We start from the raw sequence: 7,210 nt of genomic DNA, 5'->3' as shown, positions 1-7,210 counted from the left end.
AGTGAGGGGAACAAGTGGAAGACCTCATGATGATCTCCCTAAATGACAGCAATGAGGACACATTGTTTGAATAGGATTGAACCTAGACAAGGTAACTCATAACCAACTGATGACTTTTTTATAGGAGAATGTAGATATCTTTGCTTGGTTGGCTTCGGACATGCCTGGAATCGACCTTAAAGTCATGTTACATCGAGTGAACGTGAATTCCACCTATCGGCATATCAACAGAAGAAATGAAGCTTTGCCCCTGAATGATAGAAGGCCACTGCCAAAGAGGTAGATAAGCTTCTTAAGGCCGACTTCATATAGGAGGCAATTTATCTAGACTGGATTGCTAATATGATCCTAGTGAAGAAGGCGAATCGCAAATAGCGAATCTACATCGATTTTATAGATTCGAATAAAACTTGCCTGAATGACAAGTATCCATTTTCTCGGATCGACCAATTGTGGATGCTACCTCAGGATGTGAAATTCTAACCTTCATGGATGCTTTCTCTAGTTACAATCAAATCCAGATGGTGCCTGAAAATGAGAAGAAAATAACTTTTATTAGTGACCGAGATCTCTTTTGTTATAGGGTTATGTTCTTTGGCTTGAAGAATGCAGGTGCAACTTATTAGCACCTTGTAAATAAAATCTTTAAAGATCGATTAGGCAAAACATGAAGATCAACGTGGATGATATGCTCGTCAAAAGCAGATCCTCGCAGACCCATATTGATGATCTTAAGAAAGCCTTCATCATTATTTGAAAGTATCAGATGAAGTTGAATCCCACAAAGTGCACCTTTAGAGTCGCCTCTGGAAAGCTTTTGGGGTTCATAGTTTTAGGCCAAGGAATAGAAGCAAATCTAGAGAAAATCCAGGTCATACAAGAGATGAGTCCATCAAGGCCTATGAAGGAAGTTCAGTGCCTCACTGATAAGGTGGTAGTGCTAAGTCGGTTCATCTCTAGATCGGCTCAGTGCTGTCTCTCCTTCTTCTAGGTCCTTAAGCAACCAAAGAATTTTTAATGGACCAAAAAGTGCCAACAGGCATTTGAAGAACTAAAGAATTACCTTGGCTCTGCAGCACTCCTTCGTAGGTCAAAGTTTGATGAAGAGCTCTACCTATATCTAGCAGTCTCACCTGTCATGATAAGTGTGGTGTTGGTCTGCAAGCGAGATAAGGCCTAGAGGCTGATCTATTACATCAGCAAGACATCGAAATCAGGTATACCAAGCTAGAGAAGCTGATCTACACTCTCATTATTTCAGCCAGAAAGCTCCGACCCTATTTTCAAGCACACAGTATTGTAGTCCTAACCAATCAATCTCTAAAGATCGTCTTGCATCAGCCTAATATGTCAAGTCAACTAACGAAATAGGCAATTGAGCTCACAAAATTTGACATGAAGTTTTGGCCTCGCCCCTCCATCAAGGTATAGGTTCTAGCAAACTTCATCATAGAATGTACGATCTGTTGGAGATCTGGTACCAATTGTTGCAACAGAAAGAAAGAAGAAATAAAATGAGACACAATCAAATATGTAGATTAGACTAAGGTCTATCTCCACGAGATATGCAAAAGCTTCACTATGAAAGAAAATAATTACAAGAGAAGATCACATACTTTCAACTCTCATAAATCTCTCTCTTTCAATAAGAAGCTCTCACCTCTCACCCCTTACAAAAGCTCTCATAAAAAATACAAGAAGACCCTCTATCGACTCCACTTGAGGCTCTGGCCACTACTCCAGCTCTCTTTGCAGCTCTTCTACCTCTCAAGTGCTCACTGCTAACTCTAGCCAACTATCCTTTATTCCACAGGATGTTCACTCTACTCATCGGCCTGTCTGCCCTGATAAAGGGCCCAAAACCCTCGATAGATCAAAATATAACCTCTATTAGGACTTAGAAATGTTCCTGGCCATTTGATTGTCTGCAAGCCACCTGAACCCTCTGATTGCGCAAAACACCACCTAGATCGCTCCTCAACCAATCGATCATGCAAAGAATAGCCATGCACCGCAATATTCTGCCCATGGACCATGGTGATCCATGGGAAGCACACAAACCGCACCAGGTTCCCATGGTCCATAGTGGACCGCATGGGGTTTTTGAATCTGGATGCGCGAGCACCCATGCGCCTGGGCTGGGCCATTCTGCCTGCATGCCTGTGCTGGGCCAGCATGCACCTGGGCCATGCATCCCGCACCTGGACCATGCATCCCGCGGGCATGCCCACACGTGCCATGCTGCGGGCCTCTGTGCGCTACATCTCCGTCCCTCCACATCGTCGTGAACTGCATTATGGGCTCCTCCATCTTGGATTTTTCTCTATGAATCGAATTCAAGGTGCTAAATCCCAACAATCTCTACCTTGCCTCAACATTCAACCTCCACCTAAGTCTGAGAGCTTCTGGATGATCTCACCCGCATATCCTAGGGCAAATGTCTGATTGCTCATGGATGGGCAAATATAGGAGTCGAGTCAGGCCACTCGATCCTCTCTCTATCGTGTACTGTGATCTGTCTGATCTGAGATCTACTCGAGGTAGCCTCATACGGCAATAGAAACTTCATCTTGTGATATCGTCTGTCATCCTCTCGAGTCTTCCGTCTCATGCTCGATCCACCTACTACTGGAGCTCCATCTCGCACTGAGCTCCCACTGGCTCCTGAAGCTCTACCTCATGCTGAGCTTCCTGTCAAGAGGTAGTGTCCTCTATATTTTCTTTTCTTCATCACAATCCTACTACCATACATGACCTTTAGGATTTCATCATCAGCTCTCCATCGGTAGTCGTTTGAATCCAGTCTGCTTAGTAAAATTAGATTTCTCCTAAAGTTGGGTATATATCAGATCTCATCCAACTTCTTCACTATTCCATCATGACTCTGTAAGCTGATAGTCCTACTGCCCTTGATCTCACAGTTCGATCCATCCAGTAGGTGAATAGTGCCCTCAATGCTCTCTAGGATGTCGAACAACTCCTCTCTGCAACATACATGATATGAATAAGTAGAATCCAAAATCCACTGAGAGAAAAAAATAGATATCTTATCAATCACCAAGAGAACATCATCACTATCTTCTATAATGCTACTGACCATCATCATAATAGCCTTTGTTCGATCTTTGAGCTGCGAACAATCTCTGACATGATGTTCCAACTCATCACACCGATAGTATTTGATCTTGCTTGAGTCCCTCGGCCTATATTTGGAATGCGCACATTATGATCCTCTATCATTTCATCTTCTGCCATCACCACCTCCAGTCACCATCAAAGCTGAGTCATCACCTGAACTCAAAGCCTAATTCTTTTATCTGAGAATCTCATTCTAGAGTAGTGCAGAAGTAATCTCTTTTATCTTGATGGTGCTCTTCCTCACAAGAAGAGTAGTCACCAAGGACTCAAAAGAAAGGAGAAGCGACATAAGCAAGATCAACGTTTTGATCTTCTCCTTAACTTTCTCACCAATGCTGAAGAGATCGATGAGGATCTTCTGAAAGTTGCTGAGATACTCCTCATGCTTTATCCCTTGCTCATCCATAGTTAGTAGAACTGCTTTCAGAGGAAGAGCACATTAGTGAGTCCTGCACGCTTTATCCCTCGCTCATCCGCAATTAGTAGAATTGCTTTCAGAGGAAGAGTGCATTGGTGAGTGACTTCATCATGTACATCTCCTCGAGCTTTATCCATATTACCGTCAAAGAAGTCTCGTCAAGTACATGGATCACCACATCATCCATCAAGTACAAGCGGATCGTGCTTACTGCCTATTTCTAGAGTTGTCTCCAATCCTTTACCTCTATGGTAGTCAGTTTCTCCTTGGATATGAGAGCATCGATCAACTCCTGTTGGATGAGCACATCCTTCACCCTTGCTTGTCGTAGGAAAAATTGCTCTTCGTATCATACCGATTGATCTCCAACTTGATTAAGCCTGACTTCTCCATCTTTTTCAATCTTTGATCAACACTGCCACAACTCGGATAATCATGCACTCTGGTACCACCTGACTCTGATATCAATTGTTGAAGATCTGGTACCAATTATTATAGTAGAAAAAATAAAATAAAATGAGATACAATCAAATACGTAGATTGGACCAAGGTCTACCTTCATGGGGCATGCAAGAGCTTCACTATAAAAGAAAATAATTATAAGAGGAGATCACACACTCCCAACTCTCATAAACCTCTTTCTTTCAATAAGAAACTCTCACCTCTCATCCATTACAAAAGCTCTCATAAAAAAACCCAAGAAGACCCTCTGCCGACTCCATCTAAGGCTCTGGCCATTGCTCTGGCTCTCTTTGTGGCTCCTCTACCTCTCAAAGGCTCACTGCTGACTCTAGCCGACTACCCTCTGTTCCACAGGATGTTCACTTTGTCTCTTGCCCATCTGCCCCTGATAAAGGGTCCAAAATCCTCTACATATCGAAATACAACCTCTATTAGGACTTAGAAACATTCCTGACTGTTTGATCATGACTGCAAGCCACCTGAATCCTCTGATCGCACAAAACACTGCCTGGATCACTCCTCACTGTCCGATCATGCAAAGAATAGCCATGCACCACGATATCCAGCCCATGGACCACGACGGTCCATGGGAAGCACGTGGACTGCACCAGGTTCCCATGGTCCATGGTGGACCGCATGGTGTTTTTGAATCTAGGTGCGCAAGCACCCGTGCACCTGGGCTGGGCCATGCCCATGCTAGGCTGCGCCTGTGCTAGGCCAACACGCACCTGGGCTGTGCATCCCGAGCCTGGGCCATGCATCCTGTGGGCCTGCCCACATACACCATGCTGCGAGCATCCACATGCTGCATCTCCGAGCCTCCATGTCATCATGCGTTGTGTTTTGGGCTCCTCCATTTTGAGTTTTTCTCTATAGATCGAATTCGAGATGCTAAATCCCAACAATATCTTGGAGGATAACTAAGATAGCCATGAAGAGCCTGGACCATCTAAAGGCCCACTGGAAAGTGAACCTGAGGGGCTTTGGGTCATGCATGTGGATGGATCGTCAAACTCTATAAGGTCGAGAGTAGGCCTATTGCTGATCGGATCAAAAAGGTTCGTCATCAAATATGCCCTACGATTCAACTTTCTAGCCGCTAATAATGAGGCTGAGTATGAAGATCTCATTACTGGACTCAAAATTGGAAAGGAACTTGGAGCACAAATGCTAAGGATCTACAGTGACTCCCAATTGGTGGTGGGGTAAGTGAAGAGAGAATTTGAGGCACGAAAGGAGAATATGGAGAAATACTTACAGTAGGTGAAGGACCTCATCCAACATTCATTAATTTTGACATCCAGCAAGTACCTAGATCGGAGAACTTGAGGACCAATCTCATCCAAACCAGTGACTTCAATATCAGGAGACTTGCCCAGAGAATCTTTCTTTGAGATTCTGAAGGAGCAAAGCATAGAGGAACTAGTCTTTATCTTATAGGTTGATACAGAATCATACTGAATAGACCATACATCCGATTCTTAAGAGATGGGATACTATCTTAGGATTCAAAGGAGGCTCGAAAAATCAAGCATCAAACACCTCACTATATTCCATATGAAGGAAAACTATACAAAAGATCCTTCTCCCTTACACTCCTTAAATGTCTATGCCTGTCTAAAGCTGACTATACTTTATGGGAGGTGAAAGAAGGAATATGTGGAAACCACCTAGGTGGTAAGCCGTTGGCTTATAAGATACTTCGGTAGGAATATTACTAGCCACAATGTAGCATGATACAACTAACTTTGCTAAGCACTGTGATCGATGCCAATGGAATCCCAATATCCATGCCAATCGATCATTTTGTTGGTCCCGATCAGTGTCCGTTGGCTGTTTGCACAGAGTATGGACATCTTGGGTCCATACCATCAGGCATTGGGCCAGAAAAATTTTTTGCTTGTCGTTATCGACTACTTTATAAAGTGAATAGAAGTTAAACTTCTTATTGGTATCACCGAAGTTAAAATAAAAAACTTCATCTAAAAATTCATCATCTGCCACTTCGATCTTCCAAGGATACTGATCACGAACAAAGGCTGTCAGTTCTCTGATTCTGGATTTGCTGAATTCTGTCAAAGCCTTGGTATCTCCTATCATCTTATATTGGTGGGACATTCACAGGCCAATAGAGAAACTAAAGTAACTAACCGTACCCTTTTATAGAGATCAAAAGGTCAGGTTAGATCAGACCAAAGGATTATGGGTAGACGAGCTATGTAATGTGCCCTGAGCCTACCGAACCATCTAGCGAATACCCACAGGAGAGACTCCTTTCAGCCTCTCCTTTGGGATAGAAGCAGTCATCTCTGTGAAAATTGGGCTCCCATTCCCATGGGTAGAGAACTACAATGATCAAAATAATACGGAGCTACTCCAGACCAATCTAGATATGCTCAAAGAGATTCAGGACAAGGCATGGGTGAGAATGGCGGCCTACCAACATAGAGCAGTGTGATACTATAACTCTCATGTCTGAGGTAAGAAATTCTAGATTGATGATCTAGTCCTGCATTGCATCGAAGTATCACAATCCACAGAACAAGGGAAGTTGTCTCCAAGATCGAAAGGCCCTTATCAAGTTGATGAGATCATCAAGCTAGGGACTTATCACTTGAAGCGGCTAAACGGGACCCCACTGCAGTATCCTTAGAACTTGGATAATCTATGGATGTATTATCAATAGAATTTTCTCTAATAAAATTTTTTTTGATCCATAATTTTTGTAGATAAAGATTATATATAAACTCAATTATATCAGGCACTTTACGCTGACGAAGCCAGCTCATTGCACTTCATCACCTAAGCAAAGTCCGCTTATTGCACTTCACCCCGATGAAGCTAGTTCATTGCACTTTGTCACGTAAGCAAAGCCTGCTCATTGTACTTCACCTCGACAAAGTCAGCTCATTGCACTTCATCACCTAAGCAAAGCCCGTTCATTGCACTTCACTCCGATGAAGCCAGCTCATTGCACTTCATCACCTAAGTGAAGCCCGCTGTTGCACTTCACTCCAATGAAGCCAGCTAATTGCACTTCATCGAACAAACAAAGCCAGCTTATTGCACTTTGTCTCTAAAAATGAAGCTCACTAATTACACTTCGTTATCTGGATGAGGCCCACTACTTGTATTTCACTTGATGAAGCCCACTATGATGAAGCTACTTCATTATTTTTGTTGCGAAAGATT

This window comes from Elaeis guineensis, chromosome 6, assembly GCF_000442705.2.
Source record: "Elaeis guineensis isolate ETL-2024a chromosome 6, EG11, whole genome shotgun sequence".
Lineage (NCBI taxonomy): Eukaryota > Viridiplantae > Streptophyta > Magnoliopsida > Arecales > Arecaceae > Elaeis > Elaeis guineensis.
The sequence above is the reverse complement of the archived record's forward strand: the minus strand, read 5'-3'. Positions refer to the sequence as shown.